We start from the raw sequence: 22481 nt of genomic DNA, 5'->3' as shown, positions 1-22481 counted from the left end.
TTTTCATCCACTCTGAGTGTTGCCATCTTGGTGCCTCTGATTTGGTGTAAGTATTTCTCTCCAAATGAGGAGATGGAGCCCCAGAAAGAAGTGACTTAGCCAAGGGCATATCAGAAGTCTCTCTTCTAAAACCTCTAATATCAAGCTGATAGATCATTCATTTTAAGAAAGTATGATGGAATAAAACTGTAATCTGATAATCTAGAGAGCAATAATTCTGAGCACAACTCTTTGTTTAATTGTCTGTAACCTATATTATCCAAGCTGTTGAGCACATGAAGTTAAGAAAGTGGGCCACTTCTAAAGAGTTGGTAGGGGTGGGTTTGAAAATTAAGTGGAAGTATTCATTGGTGCAAGACGTCCCAGAGATGAGTTCCTATTTCAAAATTGTCGACCAGCAGTTAAAGTAATAGGGAAATATGTTTACTCAAGTCTCAGAGAGAAAGTCGAGTGAGGTAATGAGTATCATTTGTAATTCCATTGAGAAAAAATATATGCATATTTTGTATTCGTCTTCAAGGATGGGTAAATGGATGGATGATTCATTTATTAATGTGATAAATAATGATTGACCTCTTACTATGAACTAGTCATGGTTCAGGCACTGGGGATAGGGCATGAACAAGGAAAGAAAAAAGAATCTCTGCCTTAATGTGACTTATATCCTAATGGGTTGAATGAGCTGCTTAGGCAATTCTCAACTGGCTAAATAATGGATCAGCTCTCCCATCCTTTTTAGTCATGCCGACAAGAACAAGAAAGTTGATGATGGCATTGGGAACAAAAAGTTGGCTCTCTTGCTCTTAGGCCAATATTCTATTGCCAAGGCAATGATATGCTCGCTGATCTGGATTATGGCATAGACTTTTATATTTTGAATCAAAGCTCTAAAAATACCAGGAGGCAAAAGATGCTATTAACGGGACAAGGCAGGGGGACTGATATCAATTTGCTTCTTTGTTGCCCATGCTTCACTTAAAAAAATATGTGAAACCCAGTACAAACAGGGTGTGCACCTAAATTAAGCCCGTGGTCAGCTTTGCTGGGGAGAGACGACACATTGCTGTAAGCGATTCGTCTTCAGCCCTGTTGGCTCTGGCAGATTTATAGGGGTTATATTTTCACACACAAATTGTCCTTGAACAATTTCTCTACTACCTGGAAACGGCTCCCTCCTCCCTGCCTCTTGTCAGATGTGCCCATCTGCTGTCTCCCTCCCAGATTTTTTTCTTTAATAACAAAGTAATTGTTGACATTGTAAGAAAAATCCAATTCTTGGTTGAAGTTTACGTTCCACAGGGTCTCTCTTTGGGGAGAAAATCAGCAGCGGATAGAGTTGCACATTCCTTATGTTGGGGCCAGCTCCCTCTAAAGCCTGCATTACCGTGAAACAACTGCACTGCCCTTTCCAGCTGGGTCTCTTTTCTTTCTTGGGAGGGATCGAGAAGGACTAATGTTTCTTGTCCTTTACCTTCCCTCTAAGTGCCAGGGCTGCTGCGGAGCAATGTCAGCAGAAGGTCAAGGAGAAGATGGTAGATATGCCCGATAGGCCCTGAGTTAACCTGCTATGTCCACTGCCTATTTGCTAGGGGATTTTGTGACCCAGGTCATATCTTAGACTTATCAGTTCCCGGACAATGAGGAGAACTTGGAAGTCGTGATCATGAGTATCAAGCCTCCTGTGGCATCCACAGATGATGACACCCAGCCAGGCTGAATGGACCTAATAAAGATCTGATTAAGTGTGGCTACTGCTTTCTAGAAACACGCCAGCTGATGATGTGAAGGCTGATCCTCTTAGCATATTTCATTGCAGCAAAGTCCCTACTAAGTTGGCCAGCTGCATTCGAGGTCATCTTAATTAAGAAACAAAATAGAAAAATGGTTAGAAGAAAGGAGAATCATGTAATCCTTGCTTTGTATCTCTGCTTCATCATTTCTAGCTTTAGGACACTGGATGAGTTACTTACGCTCCCCAAACCAGACTTTCCTGTTGGTACAAAGCAAAGAAAAAAATAGCTTCTATAATATATCTGGGAGTTGTCATGTTGTCCTAAGGGTTAAATGAGATGATGTGTGCCCCAATGGGCCCTCAATAAAAGGTAATTTTTATTCTTACTATAAAGTATAAATTATAGAATATTTTCAGCAAATACATTTTTAATTAAGAAATCTCAGTGAACAGAATCTTCATGAGTAGATCCTTATGGGACTTGCCATAACAAAGCAGTAAAAATATTTCCGAATTGCTGTATTACTTATTTATAGGAAGATGTCGCTTTGAAAATATTTCTTAAAGTTCAGAGCAAAATGCTTTGAAGATTAACTCAAAACTAGGGTCAATACTCCTCTTGAAGCCTTGTTTACATGTCCAGTCCTTTTTTTGTACTTGGTGCAAAGGCATGTTTAGTTAACTCCCTCCTTGGAGTGATACATCCTGAATTTGCAGTGTCTTGATTCCTGAAATTTTACTATTATTCCAAGCCTCAGTTCCAGAGAGATCCTGAATATTTCATATGTGAAATGATGTGGTCTTACATACAGTGTGGTTGACCTAGAAGATGGCCTGTTAATGACATGATTTTGAGTCATGGGTCTTGAGGCTGATCTTCAGTAAGATAGTGATAAAGATACTGAGGATAATACCTCCACCATCTGTGAAAATCATTTCATGTGTGCTTTACAACAATCCTGTGTGACAGGCAGAAATGCATACTATATCCCATACTTTACGGTTGAGGACATTGAATATTGGAGAGGAAGTCACCTACCTTGTGACACTGGCTTCAGTGTCTTACAAACCTTTCTGTAGTTATTTAGCTGCAGAACTGTTTCAGAATCTGAAATGTTTTCTGGAAGGGGGAAGAAAATGAACCAGAGAATAGCCTACCAACCTTGCTCTCCTGTCCTGTCTTAACAACCAGTGGTCCCAAATCTGAGGCAGCCTTCTTTGATGATGACCATAGTGGCACTGGCAGGTGGTCACGAGAGAGTAAAGCTCTTTGGTTCCAGATTTCTACATGGTCTTGAAATCTAGCGGGACCTAGAGATGAGATGTGCCCTGCTGATGCTGACAGAGCTGCCACAGTGAGTGAAACCCTTTCTCCAAGGGTGAGTTGACATGGTGCCACAGACTGAGGGGCTCTGCTCCCTGCTTACCATTGGCTGAAATTCTGTCTCTTGCCTATCAGATGTACCTGGGGATGGCTAGAGTCTATAGAAGAGCAAGAAACTGAATGTTGGTGATGCTGGCACACACAGAGGAAGCAAGGAATGAAACCTGTGTTTCCAAGTTGAGGAAAGAGCAAAGTGGCTACTGGGACATGGGGGCCAATTATATAAAACCCTTTCCTGTAGTCTCCAAAACAGATTACAATCATTTGAATACAATGATGATGCACATCCTTGTCTGTCTTACTGGTTTTGAGCATAGACACACATTAGCAGGGACCTAGTTAGAGAGATATGGGAACACAGTCATCAACAATTGCTGAATGCTTTCTGCTTACAAAACACCTTCCCATATATGCACATGCTCATTTCATGTGGCAGGACTACCTCTCTGGTACTTCATCAATGTTGATTGAGCAAACAAAACTGTCTACAGAGTAGATATTTTTATTCCTATTTTACAGTGAAGGAACTAAGAGATTAGGGGATATGGCTGAGGTCATGCAACTGGAATAAGGTGATCTGACTGAAATCTGGTGACCTCTCGTTTACACCAAAGCATATTCTCTTTGACACCTTATCCTTGCACCACTGCAGGCTCTTGCTCACACTCTTGTCACCACACTGCAGAGAGAGACCTTTTATGCTACAAAGAGATTTAGACCATGTCTATTCTGTGCTTTTCTTTGTCTATAAAGAAAAAGGGACCCAGAGGAGTTTAGAGTCAGAGGTTTGAGTTTAGAGATTAGAGTTTAGAGATCTTTTCCTACAGAGAGACTTGAATTTCATCTTCTTGTTATCTGCTCTCCTGAGATTATACAACTTATGATGTATTAAAGTTTAGGGATGTACAAACTTGCCCAGGAAAACACAAAGTTATTCAAGAAATGGAAATGCGAGGTGGCTGTAATAGAGAAAGATATCTGTATTGGTTAGGAGTGTAACAGCTGCTGTAACAAATTCTAAAATCTTAGAGGTTTAACACCATAAAAATTTCTCTGTCATATAACAGCCTCATCCAGATATTGTTCATTATTAATGGTAAGAGGTTGCTTCAGGAGTCATTCAGATGTCGAGATGAACAGAGGCTCTGCCATCCTCAAATGTGGCTTCTCAGCAGAGGTCATGTAGGACATCAAAAGAAGCAGGCAAAAGAGAGAGGAGAATGTGGGGTTGCATGGGACAGTATTTTATGGGCCAAGCCTGGAACACAGCATTACTTTCCATGTATAATTGTTTGAACGCAGTTGCATGGCCATTTCTGCTGCAAAGGATGCTGTGGGATGTAGTTGTATTTACAAGGAGAGGAGGAAACACTGGTGACCAGCCAGCCATCTCTGCCACAAGATCCAAAGGCAGGATGGTCACTACGGGGAAGTGACAACTCACTCAGGTTGAAAAAATTCAAAAATTGTGGCTGCCCTTTAGATGGAATTCTTAGAAGATCACAATTCTGAACTATAGCTTTGATCAGGGAGGGTGAGGGGAGACAAGGAAGGGAAGAATGCCTGCCCAACTTATGTTCATCCTTTAGTCCTTATATCAAGAAGTTTCTCCTGATCAGTTCAGCCAAAAGGAACTGTTTCCTTTTCTAGATTCCCACACTATTCCATTTCCACAGCTTCCATGTAGTCAACAACTTCCATGTAGTTAACAATGAAGCTCATCCCTTTTCTTCCTTCCATAACCTTCGAATTATGAGTGATTTCTGGAACTATGCAGTTTGGTTCTACATCCCTCTTCCTTCACTTTCTGGGTGACCGTGGGCAGGTCATCCAACTTCTCTTAATCTCAGTTTCTTTATACACAAAATAGAACCTACTTCCTATGGTGCTGTGGAAATTAATTGAGATAATATGTGTGAAGGGCTTAAAACAGTGACTGGTACCTAGTAAGTTATCAGTTACTAGTTGTCAGTTACTAGTATTTTGATACTGTTTACAAGTTCCTGAAAACTCTCTTCCTTTGATTTCCATGGGCCTCTAGATCTGTTCCTTCTTCTTTCGTAGGTTCTCATTTTACTGCTGACAACTGAATTGGGAACTCCAAGAATGTACTTCCCTCAGTCTTCACCTCTTTCTTCCTGCACACTTCCTGGGAGATCTCATTCACTCATGTGCCTCCATCCACAATATGCATATGGATGGATGACTCCAGAACTGTATCTTGGCACAGTTACTGTCTTTCAAATCCAAGTTAGTGTAGTCTAAGTAGGTGTCAAATGGCATTTCTATTCAGGAATGGCACAGCTGGCAATATCTCAGCATGTTCAAGATGGAACCCATAATCTTTGTCTTCACCACTTGCTCCTCCACCTATACTTCCAAACTGGAGGCATAGCATCATAATCTGCTCTACTCCCCAGACTAGAAACATGGGAGTCTCTTTAGACTACAATCTTTCTCTCATTCTCAATATTCAAACCGTAACTGTGGAGGACCGTATTGTTACTTTTTCTTTCCCCAAATATTTACTACCCCCTTAACTGCTCTCATCTTTATAAGATTTCTTTCTCTATAGGACCTCCCTCTCCATGGCAAGAATGCATCCCAACTATTAGCATCAGGCTTTGCCGTGTGAATTGCTTTGGCCAATGATAGGTGAGCAGATGTGTTGCATTATATGTCTGAGCAGAAGCTTTAGGGACCATTCCTTTCTTGCCCTCTGCCATGAGAATGCAATGTCCTCAAAAGAGACTGATTCCTAAACCTGGGTCCTAAAATAAAGAAGACTCATAGGATGGAGCTGTAGCTGTCCTACAGCTGGCATGCAGTATGGGTGGGAAATAAACCTTTATCATCATGAGCTGCTGATTGGATGTCATCTACAATTACTTGGAAATATGAGAGTTTGGGAAACAGAATATTACTAGTATGCCTTGGTTCTGGTGGCTGCATTTGACAAGGAAGAGATGAGCTTGAAAATGAACTGGCAGGTTGACAGGTAAAATTAAAAGGGCATATATAAGCTCCAAATTGCAGGACTTATGGAAAGTGGAAGCATTTGTCATCTACAGTGATACAACTCAAGACTGAGAAAGCCTTTGAGTGCCACAGTTGGATTAAAATTTGGTCTCTTATAACAATAGAAGTGTTTCTAGAGCCATTAAATGATTATACTTGTAATGATTCTTACTAGGCAGTTGCTTTTGACCAACCATATCCTTCCCTTTTAGTCCTTTATCAAGTGTTATTTGAAAATGGAACTCTGCCCTTAGAGATTTTTGATAATCAGTTTTAGTCACAAATGATAGGACTCTAACATGACTTGTTAATTTATCCAACAAATATTTATTAAGCGCTTACTGTGAGTAGGTAATCAGGATGCGTCAATGAACAAAACACACACAAATTTCTGTCATAATAAAGTTTGCAATCTAGTGTAGATGACAGACAACAACATTTAGCAAAAAGAAAGTAGACTTGGAATTGCTGGGAAGGTAGGAGTGGCAGTCACAGTGGAGCTGACTGAAGAGGAGATGGAAATTGTAGATATTCTTCAAGAAACTTAAAAAGTGAGTAGAAATGCAGGTAAGAATATGATGAAGACGTTGGGGTGTTGGGTCACTGAGGTTTTTTGTTTCTTTATTTTATTGGTTTTAAAAATGGAAAATGGGGGCACCTGGGAGGCTCAGTCAGTTAAACATCTGCCTTTGGCTCAGGTCATGATCTCAGGGTCCCGGGATCCAGCCCCATATCGTCTGTCCCCCATGCTCAGTGGGGAGTCGGTTCCTCCCTCTCCCTCTGCCTCTCCCCCACCCCCATTCATGTGCTCTCTCTCTCTCTCTCTCTCTCAAATAAATGAATAAAATCTGTAAAAAATAAATAAATAAAAACAGGAGAAAATAAAACCTATTTAGAGCTTAAGGAGCAATCTACAGAGATATGGAAAATGCAAGAAATGGGGCACTGAAAGAGCTTTGCCCCATGCCTTATGCTGCATCCCAGGGGAGCCATTTCAATTCCGGGCCTTGGTTTCCCTGCTTCTAAAATATGGATGTTGAACTACATCAGCAGTTTTCAAACCATATTCATGAGTTTTTTAGCCATTTAACTTGAATTTTATTTTACAGTCTATTTCTATTCAATTTTAAGAATTTTAATAACAAAACCCATATACCCCCAAATTCTATATATTGCAGCTCATCAGTCCTTTTATTTGTGTGGCCATGTGATCTTGTTTTGACAAAGGCCTTGGAATACAGTGTCCTCTGACATTTGAAATTTATGTATTTATTTTTTTACGGAGGCTCCACACCCAGCATGGAGCTCAACATAGGGTTTGAACTCATGACCTTGAGATCCAGAGCTGAGCCACCCAGGCACCCCAACATTTGAAATCTTTTAGATCAAGTTTCCTGTTTATACTTATATTTTACTTTTTAAAAAGATTTTATTTATTTATTCATGAGAGACAGAGAGAGAGAGATGCAGAGACAGGGAGAGGGAGAAGTAGGCTCCATGTAGGGAGCCTGACATGGGACTCGATCCTGGGTCTCCAGGACCAGGCCCTGGGCTGAAGGCGGCGGTGCTAAACCACTGAGCCACCTGGGCTGCCCTGTTTATACTTTTAAAATATAAAACTGTTACTATAGTACACTGCTTATTTGTGTGAGAAATGGTGCTTTCAAAAGCAAGGAACTAGATGCTGAGGCAGATGTAAAACTGTTGTCATAAACCCAAGTATCAATATTTTCTATTTGTCAAACCAGTCTTGTCATTCTCATTTGTCCATGATATAAAAGGTTAAACGTTAAAATCATGACTTCTTGCCTGCTTTTAAAATACATTTATGATGTTAGAATGGCTGTTATGGTTAGTTAGAATCTAATTTGCGTGTTGGGGTTCTTCTACACATGATTCCATTGACAAGATATTCAAAGTCTGAAAGCTGCAGACTAGGATAATCTCTAGAATTCCTTAGAGCTCCACCAAATCTACAGTTCTGTTGACCAAACAACATAACCTGGATTTGTAGGATAATTGCCAACTTCCCACTTCACTTTGTAGTTGGAGCAAGCTTTTGATGAAAAGAAAGGAAAAAAGGCTCCCTGTAAAGGAGGGGAAATTCAGCTGAACTTCATGAGACCAGCTTAGCTCTTTCAGGGAAAACGCTAAAGAGCCAAAGGATTGGCTTTCCATCACTGTTTCCCATAGCTTGGTGGGAAACCGGTTCCCCTTAGAGGGCCATCTCTGTCTCTTCTAAATGACTTTAATTCCGTTGGTTGCATGGAAATAAAACACCATCCAGGAGCTACTCCGAACTGTACAAACTGAATTCTGTTATCTGACCCAACCCCTAATTTTCAGTCTGTCAGGGTGTAAGTATATGCTTTTGGCTTTCTCTGAATTTGCATAAACTCCAGTAATCTTTTTTTTCCCCCTGGGTTGATAATAGTGTTTGTGTTAAAATCACACCTTCTTTTCATTTCTTGCATGCATAGAGGCTTTTCTCCTGTTTGTGGACACAAGTGCTTTTATCTCACTCTGCAATCAGTCACAACCCCGGGTGGAGGCAGGGAACATTTGCTACAATATTTCCTATATAAACAGTTTCACTGTAAAAGGAACAATATGGCTCTAATTTTGATGTATGATCAGTTTAGAAATATGCAAACACATTTGAATATACATCCTGTACATGACAACAGCAATGTGAAATTGGATACACGAAAGGGTTTTGTTGTTTTTTTTTTTTTTTTTGCTATGGTGATTTCCCCAGCCCCCCCGCCCCGCCAGATAATATCAGCTTTATTTCCAAGCTTTTAAGTGAAAATGCCTGCTTTGATAGCTTTCCCAAATTGATAAAAAATATATGTAGTCAAATGGAATTTTTTTTTTAATGGTCAAGTTATCCCCTGGCACCCACACTCTATCTTAGTCTGAATACAAATAAAAGCAGCTTAAATTGAAGAGGGTTTAAATTTTTCCAATGTAGCTGTGAAGTAAAATTGGAAGTGGCAGGGGTAGACATACAGCCCAGGGATATTTCAGATGCATTTGTTCAGTGTGACGAAAAAAGCACTTGGATCATTCTGTCCTATTCGACTGGGCCGGGAAGGAAGTGAACGTTTGTCCCTCTGGTTTGGTCACAGGCTGCCTAGGTGTGGTTTAGTATTGATCGGGCACCCTGGTGGTAGTAGTGGTGACTTTGGTCTTCTAGCTCTTTCCCACAGTACAGCTTTGGGGTTGAACAACAGAAATATAGTGAATGTAGTTGTAATTTGGCTACTTTACATTTTCTATAGCCAACAAAGATCCTTTTTTTTTTTTTCTTTTAAACATTTTATTTATTCAAGAGAGACACAGAGAGGCAGAGACAGAGGCAGAGGAGAAGCAGGTTCCCTGCGGGGAGCCTGATGTGGAACTCGATCCCAGGACCCTGGGACCACGACCTGAGCCAAAGGCAGATGCTCATCCACTGAGCCACCCAGGTGCCCCAACAAAGATCCTTTTTTGAAGGTAAAAGTATCACCCACAATCCTAAAACCTTAATATTAGTACCATTTCTTGGGAATTTACTCAACACCAGAATTTACTAACATCAGCTGAGCCAACTTGGGAGGTGGATACTATTATTAATATCCCTGTTTTTCTGAAACGGAACCCGAGGTTTAGAGTGACTATGTAATTTAGCTAAGATAACATTCAGGAGAAAACCTAACTGGGATTAAAGTCCAGTTTAGTGGACTCAGGACTCACTTCTATGCCAGACTGTCTCTCAGCTCTAATGCACAAAAAGTCTTACTTTACTATGTTTTTATTTGTCTGGGTCCAGAAATATGCACAGTGTTCCTCACGTGAAAGTAGAGTGAATACACATTAAGGCACACACTGGAATGTATTAAAATGGGAATACTGGAATTTTTGGAGTATCTTTTAATTGCCTTAAGGGTTTCTGATAATTGCTTTTATGGTCTTCTTTACTATGATTTCATCATTTGTAATGGCTGCATAGTTTATCCTAAAAATATATTTACTGCATGATTTCAAATTACGTGCTTAGGCATTACGTATTTATACACACCAGGCATTTTGTCTAGCCTCCGCCCCCTTCAAAAACATTGTTGCAAATGTTGATCATTATCTCCATTTTACAGACATGGAAGTGGGGAGTCCTACGATTGACGTAACTCACCCAAGATTATGCATCTGGTCAGTGTCTGGGAAGAAATATAGGAGACTTGGCTCCATATAACCTCACCCTTTCTACTATTCCACAGCTGCCTTCAGAAAATTAGCAAACCAAAACGTCCAATACTTGGGGCATGGATAGGTATCATATCCCTTGTGGGCCATCAACCTTCTGTGTTGATGGCAGATGAGTGTGACTGTATGCACTGTCTCTCTCCAGTGAGAGCTTATCTTGTGGACTACAGCGACAGGAGGTGTGCTTGGATGTGTGTTCTGGTGATCGGGATAGATTTGGGCGGATTTATCCAGGCCCAACCACCTGTCAGACAATATGAGTTTGAAGGTTTGGGGCTCTGGGGACAGAAGGACAGAGGCATCTTGAGCATTTGACTTCAGTGCTTCATCTGGGGAGTGTGTACACAGATGGGGAGTCCCCCCACCACCTGACACAGTTTGGAAACCCTTTTTCTACAAATGCTAAGCCCTAGCTATTTTTTTTTTTCTCCTCTTGCCTTTTCCCGGTGTCTTCTTCTGTGTCTTCATCTGTTCAGGTGAAATCCCGTAGACTGGGTGGTTTAAGCAACAGACATATTTTTTTCACAGTTGAAGAACCTGGGAAGTCCAAGATCAAGGTGCCAGAAGATTCCATGCCCAGTGAGGGTCTGATTCCTGGTTCATAGACTGTGTCCTCACATAGGGGAGGGCAGACTCAGAGCCAGCTCTAGTGTCTTTTTATAAGGGCACTAATCCCATTCATAAGGGTTCCACCCTCAATACCCAATTATCTCCCAAAGTCCTCATCTCCTAATGTTATCACATTGGAGGGTAGGATTTCAACCTATGCCTTTGGGGTGGGGGGACACAAATATTCGGTCCATAAGAGTAGGGTTTCCTGAAGTGTGCTGTGAGGATGCCTGGTGGTACACCTGAGATCGTTTTTAGGGACATCAGGATAAACTTCATTTTAATGGTTATGCCCTAATTTTAATGTATATTAGAAACAAACACGAGCAGCTCGTTAAGCAGTGACTTTCACAGATGCGAGTGCTTGGGATGAGGCTGAATTGAAGGAAAAAAGTGAATCACCTGAAGAAAATATTAAATAAATAATAATAATAATAGAGGTGGTTCTAGGATGTGCAGAAACCCTGAAGGTGGTCTGTGCGGGAGGGCGGTTTGGGCAACACTGCCTCGCAGACACTATTCCCCTCTCCTTCTGAACTGCCACCACAGCACCAGGCCTTCTCGAACTTTCTGGCTGTAACTCTGCCTCTCTCACCCTTTGAATCCACCCCTCTGTGGCCCTGGCGCGTGGCGCAGTGCCCAGCACAGAGTAGGAAGTTTGGCAGGGACCTGGGTGCTGTGCTTGCCGGATGGCAAGCTGGCGGACCTGTGGCCTGCCCCTGCGTCCTGTCTCCCAGGACTAAGTTCTGGGATCCAGGGCCCCCGAAATCTGATCTCCTCCTAAGAGAAGGAAACAAGGGACAGAAATAGAACCAGAAATCTTGAACACAGATAAAAGGCTTTTTGATATTTGCATGAAATATGCTTCTTAAAGAGGAACTATTTTTATAGCATTATCTATAAGAGATTATAGGCAAAAATTAATTTTCTAAGTCTTTATAGTTAAAACAGTCTGTGCACAGAAGGAATTTAAATTCCTCTTTTAATAAAAAACCATGCATTGTCCTGCAGGCAAAGGGCTAGGTTGTTGTTGCTGGTGTGTGTGTGTGTGTGTGTGTGTGTGTGTGTGTGTGTGTTTTAATGTGATTATTTTGTGATTTGTCAGACCAAGAGAAATTTGTGAAATGCTATAGACTGCTGCGCTTACCTCACTGCATACCGGGCTATGTCTATGCTGCTTCATAAAGGGTTATTTGGGATGGGGGTGGAGGGCAGAAAAATTACAATATAGCAATTCAATAAAGTATTGTAAAACCATAAAATCTAGCAAGGATAAGGACTAAAGCTTTCTAGGTGAAGGAATTAAGAGACAGGCGAGGCAGGTCTAAGTGCCTGAGCTAAATGAATAGAAGGCCAATAATTGAGTTTAGGGCTGAGGGTTGAACCAAAGGCATTTGAAGTGTTAATTTATTAAATAACCCTTTGCTTTCATGGCTTACAATAAAAAATATTTGTGGTCAGGAAAGTTAGGAGACAGGAAACTGAAGTCTTCTAAGCCCATTTCTACACTTGGAATGAAACCAAACTGTTATCCAATCATAAACCTTATGTGTTTATTTGCAGGGGAGTGGGGAGGGAGACAGGGTAGCAGTATGTGATTTCTATTTAAAGTGCCTCTTTTCGCCCTGGATTTCAGTCCTAACAGGGTGTCTTCCTGCGGCTTAGAGGAGACAGCTGCGCCCCTACCCCTCTACCGCCTTGATCCATAGCACCCACCCTCTGAGCTGAGGTGCATGCGTTGGCTCAGTTTCCCACTTTGGTGAAAATTCACAGGGAAGTAGGGAATGGTTTAATGATCAAAGCTGAACTTGATCTGTATCAAAAAGATCCTTTCCATCCTGGACATCTGAGCCACTTGAAAATAGTTTAGATCCAAGAGAGAGACTACCCAACTGTCCACACAGGCCAGCTTGAAAGGAGACTGGGGCAGATCACCAAACATGCCTTGTCTTTAATACGATGGAACGGTGTATTTGAGGGCGAGCCACTGCCCTTCAGCTCCTTTTCAACAGGGGCTGCATCCTGGTCTAGTCTCAGTGAAGAATTTGATGGGAAAGACCCCCCCCCCCAAAATAAAAATAAAAACCAGGACAAAAATATGAATTTCTCATACAGTTGGATATTGCTGAGATCTTTATTTGATGGATGAAGTAAAATGACTTGTCGTGGTGTGTAGCCACTGGGGAATGAGACACTGAGTCTACTTGGATAGCAGAGTGGTCTTGAGCGAGTGGCCTAGCCTCTCTAAACCTCCATTCCCCTCCCCCCCCCCCCCGAAAATGGGGTTAGTGACAGTTTGCATTGCCATGTTTGTTTATAAACAAACATCTGGGTTCTCCATTCCCAGTCCAGGGCTGAATATGGTATAATTTTGCCTTCTTTACAAGCTTTTGTCACAGCGTGGAGAGAGAACATGTGTAGGTTTGGTATAATCTGCTCACTCTTTACCCAGTGACTTTCTGAGATAAGGTGGGCCAGAGGGGAGATAGGAACTTAAATTTACAAAATGCCTGCTATGTACCAGGCATTTTACATACATCATCTCATCTAATTCCCACAAAAACAAAAAGAAAATTTAGGAGAGATTATTATTCTCTTTCTCAATCAGGAATATTGAGCCTCCAGTAGTTTGCGCGAGGTGACCGATATAGTGTGCAGCTGGGGGCCCAATAAGGTCCAGACCAGGTTGTCTTGGCTCCTGAGTGTATGTAGGCTTTTTCTGTAGCAGTAGGGTGGTGGGGGCAGAGAAGATGATAGAGGGAGACTAGAAGTCAAAACCCTGGGACATTAGGCACGGCTCAAGTGGCATGACATTTCCTCTTGGTTAGCTACTGAGAAAGGTGCCTTGTGAATCAGACCTCCTGACATATAAGGAACATTCAGATTTCATGTTTGGGTCCCAGGGGAGATGCCCTGGAGATTACAGGGACGGTGTACACATATGGTGGCTATTTGCTGGGCATCATTACATGCCTGGTTTAGTTTCTAAACTAACTATGAGCTCAGCTCTCACTTAAACCTCACACTAGCCCAACGAGGTGGGCATTGTGGCAAATTGAGGCCTATGGACATTAGGTATTTAGGTATTTCATTCCATTATCTTCAAACAACATAAGGACAGAGCCCACGGTAGAAACAAGATAGCACAGTACTCAAGAAGCCCAGGCTCCCTACTGCTAGAATATGGCACATTAGCCATAGTCCGGGGGACATTTGAGAAACAGAGTTAGGCAGGACTTGGTGACGATCACTACTGCTGGGTAGTGATCTGGCTTTGGGATCAGTCATTCCCAGCTGGTGTCCAGGCACTGCCTCAGGCAGGCACGGGGAGGGAGCTCCCCAGTATCTCTGGGCCCTTTACCCTGATGATAAATGGTAATCCTAATAACGCTCCCTCCTGGGGTTGTTTTGAAGATCAAATGAGAACATATTTGTAAAGAAGTAGCAAGATAGAGGCAGGATCCAGCCCATGGGTGGCCTGTAATGGGTTTTGAAATGTTTTAAGTTGCTGCTAATTTTTAAAAATAAAGATATCACTGAACTGTCTGCCTGCCTGTCTACCTATTATCTATCATCTCTCTCTCTCTCTCTCTCTCTCTCTATCATCTATCATCTATCTATCTTCATCTTTTTCTTCCCCAAATATGAAATCAAGGACGCAGATTTTCTCTGACAATTCAGATCTGGCAGCAAAGGACTTTTGTTCCCACAATCAAATCAAGATAAACTGCAGCTACTAACTTGGAAAGCACACAAAAGCCTCAGTCTTTGCCTCAGTTTGCCTCAGTCTCTCGCACTCCCTACTGCCTGCTTTGTTTTAGAGTATAGAGCCTGACATATGGCAGCAGTGCTGTGCTTGGCATAGAATAACATGCAGAAAGTAGCAGTCAGGAGCTGAGCCCTGCCAGTCTGACTCCGAGCCAGCAGGATTAATCAATCCCTCTAGTCTCTGGCCTCGCTACTCAAAGTGTGGTCTACAGGCCAGCAGTCCTGGGGTCACATGGAGCTTGATAGACAGGCAGTATCTCAGGACACCTGGGCGGTTCAGTCGGTTAAGTGTCTGCCTTCTGCTCATGTAGTGATCCTGGAGTCCTGGGATGGGGATTGAGCCCCTCATTGGGCTCTCTCACCCTCTTCTTCTACCCCTCCCCACCATTGTCCTCTCTCTCTCAAATAATGAGTGAAATATTTATTTATTTATTTAAAGATTTTATTTATTTATTCATGAGAAACACAGGATAGAGAGAGAGAGAGAGAGAGAGAGGCAGAGACACAGGCAGAGGGAGAAGCAAGCTCCATGCAGGGGGCCTGATGTGGGACTCGAACTCGGGTCTCCAGGATCATGCCCTGGGTTGAAGGTGGCACTAAACTGCTGAGCCACCGGGGCTGCCCTGGGTGAAATATTAAAAAAAAAAAAAAAAGATGGGCAGCATTTCAGGCCCCACCCTAGACCTGCTGAATCAGAATCTGCATTTTCATAAACACCCTAGCTGATTCTCATGCCCATTGGCATTTGAGAAAGACTGTTTTATTGCTCTTATTATTACTATTTTTTAAAAGAATGTATTTATTTAGAGAATGTGAGCAGGAATGGGGTAGAGGGAGAGAGAGAGAGAATCTCAAGCAGACTCCACGCTGAGCGCGGAGCCTGACTAGGACTCCATCTCCTAAGATCACTATCCTAAGATCATGACCTGAGCTGAAATTAAGAGTCCAACACTTAACTGACTCAGCCATCTAGGCACCCCTGCTCTTATTATTAACTAAATGTTTGGACCTTCAGCTTTATGGAGTAGACCAGTATAATAAATGGGAGACTAGCCTGGGACCTGAGAATGGAATTCAAGTATATGTCCTTTGAGACTTGATCAACTCTACTCTGGGCCTCATCATCTTTCTCTGTAAAATGAGAAGACTGAGGAATATTTATACTTTGCATTCTACACAAACACCTATTTACTAGTGGTGTGGCCTCTAGACAAGCGCTTTCAACACAATGCTGGGTGCTGACGCTGTGACGTCTGCAACTCCCACCCATCCTCTGGGGCCTCTCAGTTGAGTATACCAGAGAGACAAACAAATTAACAATTACTGCACTTATGACAAATGCATGCCCAGATCAGACCCCATGCTAATGCTCTGTGATTCCCCAAACAGCATCTAAGATGCACTAAATGGTCCCTAGTGTCCTGACCCAGGTAAAGGAGCCCCCACGTGAGTCTGAGCAACCCTCCAGCACAAAACACGCTCAGTGAGGAAATGGACCTGCCACGTTTATTGCCCGCAACTGGTGCAGCCCCAGGGGAAGACATAGGTTGGACCGACACGATAAACAGTGTAGATCTCACAGATCTTTATTTATTAACATTTGTCCTGGGGCAGGGGAGGGTGGTGGTTGGTGGGGTGGGGAGAGAATGCTTTTTAATTTCATTAAAAAAATAAAATAAAATAAGGCCTTTAAGCTACCACTGAATTATAGATAGTGCTAATTTGTTTCAATTATTTTGCTCATTATGGGCAGAAACACAAGTTGCCATTATAGGCCCAGGACTGAGAAATCAAGTCCCAGATTACTCGTGTGAAAATACAAGTGGGATTTAAAAATGTATCAAATAACTAGCTGTCACACCTGATTAATACCACCCGATCTAAGAGAAGTGGCCGTTCTATCTTCTAAAATGTCATTAAAATATCAAAAATAAAGAGTTCACGTAATTAAAGAAACATTATTTTGTTCACACAGCCTGAAAAAATGTGATTAGGCAGCACTTCTGAAATGGTGATATTCAATCAGGTAGGTGTGCATGTACCAGCTCGGAGCAGACGTTGCTGGTTATGGGAAACGTTGCCTCCTTACGTGCTGCGTGGGGACAGGCGCCAGGGAAAGAGAGAGATGGAGGTGAGGGCACATGGTTCATTTGCTCTGAAGTCAAAAGAGTGGAGTTTTTGTTTCAAAGCCAAAATAGCCCTGTTTTATCAAATAAGCTATCTGGGTTACATTTCCTGTCAGCAAAGTGACAGGATCCACGTTGACGCTCGGGTTCCGAATAAGACTGATTTAGTTATTCTGTCACTAAACACAAGCTTAATTTCCATTCAACAAAAACAAGAATAATTGGTTTGGTTTTAGAAAGACAAGCAATCATTTTTCATTAGCGTATGCAGGAATGAAGCATGCTGTTGGTTGTTAATGTATGCTCACAATGATGCCAGGGGCTGGGCATGAAAACTCTGCTTAGCATTCATTTTTTTGTGAAATAATTTTCTTAAAGTGGGAGCTCTGCCTAGAAGAGTCTCTTCAGCCTCATATCTATGTTGGCTCAAATCGTTTGGCAAAATAAGTTTTTATTTGTTGTGTCTTGTTCAAGGTAGCCACTCAATAAATGTTGATTGAATTAATTTGCAGGAATATGAGTAGAAATTGGCCTAAGAAAACACAGTTTTCGCGTAGCGGATGGGCTGTACACTTTGGCCTTGGAAGGAGAGGATGCCAAGAATGCTGGTGCTTCGTAACTGAAGGCCTGGTCAGACTACACAGCCTGGCTGTGTCCACGTAATGTGTTTCTGGAGAGAATGAGCTGGAGACTTGCATTCCCTTAGGTCTTCCAGCATTCGCCAAATAAACCAGGTCTTCCTGGTGTATAAGTGAGATATTTTGTGAGGAATATTCATTCATTCAAGCAGTGTGTCTACTCAATGCTAAAGCCAATGGTTGAAAAGCAAATAATTCATCTGATTTGACCATGGTTGCCCTTATCTCAGGAGTGATTTTAAGTGTCCATGGATCGCAGACAGGATCAGGGACAGTGCCAGCCAGATTGGTGGTTTTCTGGACCGAAGTAAGAAATACTCAGGAGAGCTCCAGCCCCGGAGTGCAGGTCTGTCGTCGACTGTGCATATAGGGAGCTGTAATTTGATTAGGGCAATGCTAGGCCATTGGAGGCCCAGTCCCCCAGACCAGTGTTCTTCAATGAGGGGTGTGGGAAGGAAATATTAGGACTCTTTATTTTTTTTTTAAAGATTTTATTTATTTATTCATGAGAGACACAGAATGAGAGAGAGAGAGAGAGAGAGAGAGAGGCAGAAACATAGGCAGAGGGAGAAGCAGGCTCCATGCAGGGAGCCCGATGTGGGACTCGATCCTGGGACTCCAGGATCTGGCCCTGGGCTGAAGGCGGCACTAAACAGCTGAGCCACCCGGGCTGCCCAAGGACTCTTTATATTAAGTGTTGGCCTCATCCTTTTTGCTTTCTGTTTGTTGGTTGGTTTTGATGTGTATACACTATACTACACATATTTGAAAGAAGAGCAAAGACACAATTTATAAACAAGTAAATATACATTTATGAGGGATGCTTGCTCAAAAGTCTTTGTAATAATGGAGTGAAACAATCCAAATAGTTTAGAGGTATTGTGCTTGATGAAGCTCTGTGAGAGTGATTTATCTCTGTATAACCAGTTTCTAGCACAGCATGCAGAAAGCACTTTTTATATTATAGCCTCCAAGAAAACTGGCTCTTCTTTCTTTTCTTAATGCCATATCCCAGGTATCTAACACAGTCCTTAGAATTTAGGAGGTGCTCAAAAAAATTTGTTTTAAATTAACGTCTACTAGATAAACCAATTGTTCCACCAGAAGGTGTTTGTGTTGTTGTTGCTGCTACTGTCGTGTTATTTTATTTTTATTTTATTTTTTTGTTTTCTTACACAATTGAGGATCTCTACCTTGGGAGATCTTTGGAAGTATTTTGGACATATTGAATGATCTATTTGTCCAAACCTTTGAAACAGAGGGTAAGATATGCTCTGTCTTTTACATATGATCTGCATGCCATCAGGATTCCCTTTCTCTTTAAATTGTAGACCAAACTTATTTTTAAGCAATCCTGATTGATTGATGCCCAGATTTAAATCATGACACTCATTTTCTTCTCAACATTCATATTCTTCACTTTGCAGAAGGGTTATCATAAAATCCCTTTAAATAAAGATATTTCTATATAGTAAAGTTTGACTAATAAAAAGTAATGAGTACCCACATTTTTAGGAATACTCTTCTGTATTGTGTGAGGCAGACCTTCAGAGTTGTTTAAGGTGCTAATATGTCTTAATTGGAGAGAAGAGCAGAATGACTCACAGAAGTCATTTAAAATCTCATGGCAGCATATATTGTGTGTATGTGTATATGTGTGTGTACGCTTTCCCTTATCTACATTGTGCCAGGTTTTTAATCATACGACTGAGAACAGGAAAGTATAGAATTACAAAAGTCCAACTTTGGATCTTAGCTGTGCTGTTTATTAGCTGTAATTTGCCTATAGTGATGTTCTGGAGTCTTAATTTACAACAGTTGCTTCTAATAATACTTTCTTTATAGGCATATGGACTAGGACTCTTTTGGTTTATGAATTATAGAAAACCTAATTCCAGTCAACCTACATAGGTAAAAGGAGTTAATTTGCTCATACAAGTGACAAGTTCAGATCATAGGAGTGGCTTTCAGCCCACTTTCATCTAGGGCTTATCCAACATCATCACAACTATGTTTCCTCTGTCTTTTTGGAGGCTCAGGTGGGGCAATATGGCTATAGCAGCTCTTTCATCATTTCTAGGAAAGAGTATGTACATTTATCTTAACAGCCAGGCTACACTTCTTGCCTGTCACTGGCTCGTTTGGTCATGTGCTCATCCCTGAAGGAATAATTGTGGCTAGGACAATGTGCTGTGCTAGTTGGCTCTGCTCTTGGCCATCTGCCTATTCACAGCACCTGTCACTCCACCAAAATTACTTGGTTCTGGAGTAGGAGATGGACTGTTCTGCAGAGAAACATTGGAGTAAGTTTATAAGATGAAAGAAAAGTGAATTCTAGAAGGAGGCAGAAATACCAGCTATCTTGGCTAGTCTGTGGTGAGATTAAATTTAGGTCACGTATGTGAAAATGCACAGGATATAGACAATCAGTGAACAATCAAAAGTAGAAAATCAGATTAAGTCAATCTCAAGAAATGAGACTCAGAGCAATATAAGTGGGACAAGTTTGAGATTAAGTGCACAAGCCTTGTTTCCTTGGAATAAATTGGCTGACTTCACTAAATGTTTCTTCAGCATCTGTGCTGTGCCAAGTGTTGTATATAGGCCTATGGGTATTGAAATATAAAAAAGAGTTGGTGTTGGCACTGGATTATTTTATGGTCTAGCAAGGGATACATACAGGTGTGCATATCCTTGCAAACAATGTGTGGTAGTGTTCCATGGAAATGTGCACCAGGGCCAGTGGGAGCCCTACAGGGAGGGGCTCCTAGCACAGACTTGGGGGATGGGTGTAGTGATGAGGGAGGCATTAAAGGGGAACTTTTTTCTGGAGGAAAAGTTCTTGAGGAGAGTTTTGAACAACTAAAGAGAGCTATCCAGGTGAAGAAATGAGGTGGGGAGAAAGCTTTTTAGGAGCAATGGAATGGTATGGATAGAGATGGCAGATCTAAATGCACAGTATGACTCCTGAGAGGATGGAGTGGTTGCTAGAGGCCATTTTCTACAGTTGATGTGGGGAATTGGAGTCTGAGAGTTGCAGGAGATGATACTGAAAACATACTTCTGGGGCCCTGACCGTCCAGGGTCCCATATTCCATGTGATGGACACTGGGCATTAACTTTAGCCTATGGGGGGCCACCAAATGGCTTATAAGCAGGGGAGCAATATGGTCTAACCGGAATTTTAGACTATTTAGGCTGGAGTCGGTGAACTGAAAGGAGTGGGCCCTGATGGACTCTACAGAGCTCAATCCAGGAGAGAGATGTGGGAAGGCCTGGACCACTAGTAGTAGATGTGAAGGAGGAAAGACAAGACGGCAGGAAGGGAGGAGTTAAGGCTGCAGGAGTTAGTGACTGGTCAGATGTATGAAATTAGGGGTAGAGAGGAGTCAAGTGTATGACAAATATTGGGGTACATATGAACCTGTTCCTTCATGATAAAAGGTAAAAGGAAAACTGAAACTGGATAAACAAATCCATCAAAAAAAAAAAAAAAAAGAAAAGAAATGGTTGAGGACATAACAGTACTTCCACATGGTAGGCTAAAATTACTCTGCAGAAGTCAAAAATAATATTTTAGTAAAATATTTAATGTTTGGGATATATGTTCATGATATAGAAAGGGAAAAAAGCAAGCCATAAAATAGGATAGCATTATGACTTCAGTGCACATAGTTATAGGAACATCTGTATTATATAATTCCAATTGACTTACAGCATATTAATTACTTTTACCTCTGAAATGACCGGGTATTTCTTTTTTCACTTTTAAAAACAATGAACTTGTAATACTTATTAAAATTAGATAAAAATCAGTGGTACACTATACAAGAAAACCCAAACAGCCATTTTGGATAGACATTGACCTTCCAGGAAAAAGGTTCCCAGTGAAGATGGGTAACTGGGTTTGGGACTTAAGTCCTGAGCCTGGGGAAAGAGTGTCCACTTGGGCCTAATGCATTGGTGGGTGAGAATGTTCATTCACGTCACAGGTTTTGAGGAGGAGCTCTGACATTTGATATATCTACGCAACTGAAGCCTGAAGTCCATCATTTGCTATTGGCTAAGCCAGAGGATCCCCCATATCCAAAGACCGTGAAGTCAGAATGTGAATGTGAAGCTTTACTCTGTATTTTTTAAGCAGAGGGATCATGCAAATCACTTATCTTCCCCAAATCTCATTTTTCTCACTTCGAGAATGGGGTGACTACTACATGCCCAACCTAACCTATTGGGTGAAGTTGATGCAGGATTCAAGAGATGATGGGAAAGGTCTTCCTAATGGGTAAAAACTTACCCACCTCTGAGCTATTATTTACCTTTGTCTTGTAATAGCTTCTAGCTTAGTGCCACCTCTTGTCCCCCAGATGACCTCCCACACCATGGTGGGGAACTGGTAGGCTCATTCGATGTGAATAAGTTTACAAATAAATGCATGCAGGTATTCACCCACATTCCTCCCTCACTCGCTATAGCAACAAAGATAGTGTGCCACATATTCCTACTGAGAAACATGGAAGTCTGTGTTTGCTTTTTCTTCTTTTCCCCAGTGATACCAGCTGGCTTATCCCTCACATTTGGGTTAATGTGCCAGAGATTGTAAAATTCAAAATGTTGAACAAAAGGCCAGAGAGGAGTGACACCTGTGGGTAAGCTCTGGGTCAAAGGCATTTTTAAAGTGTATTAACATATGAGTGGTGGTATTTCACCTGAAAAACCATGCCCACAGAGCATGACTGAAGGCAGGTGATGCAGGGGGAGTAACCTGGAGGGAGAGTAGCTGCTCAGGGCTTCTCTTGCTGCCTGGAGAACAGCTACCATCTCCACTGAAGTGAGTTGCCTTCCACTTTCTTGTCAGGATTTTCCTGAGGAATTGGGATTTCATCAGGATTGCAGTGTGAAGGGCGTCCCCGAGAGTTGTACCTGCACAACCATCTGGCACAGTGGCCCTGGAAAAGAAG

The 22481-nt window shown here is 41.8% G+C and overlaps 1 long non-coding RNA gene across 1 annotated transcript; it reads left to right on the top strand.

The window, feature by feature from the left end:
- The first annotated feature begins 8078 nt into the window (after nucleotides 1-8078).
- Nucleotides 8079-22481, top strand: LOC144311806 (uncharacterized). The gene is made up of 3 exons (XR_013377319.1): nucleotides 8079-8491; nucleotides 9470-9632; nucleotides 22379-22481. It is a non-coding gene; the product is annotated as an uncharacterized LOC144311806 (long non-coding RNA).

This window comes from Canis aureus, chromosome 4 (assembly GCF_053574225.1).
Source record: "Canis aureus isolate CA01 chromosome 4, VMU_Caureus_v.1.0, whole genome shotgun sequence".
In the NCBI taxonomy this organism is placed as follows: domain Eukaryota; kingdom Metazoa; phylum Chordata; class Mammalia; order Carnivora; family Canidae; genus Canis; species Canis aureus.
This window is presented reverse-complemented; position numbering and strand designations above follow the sequence as displayed.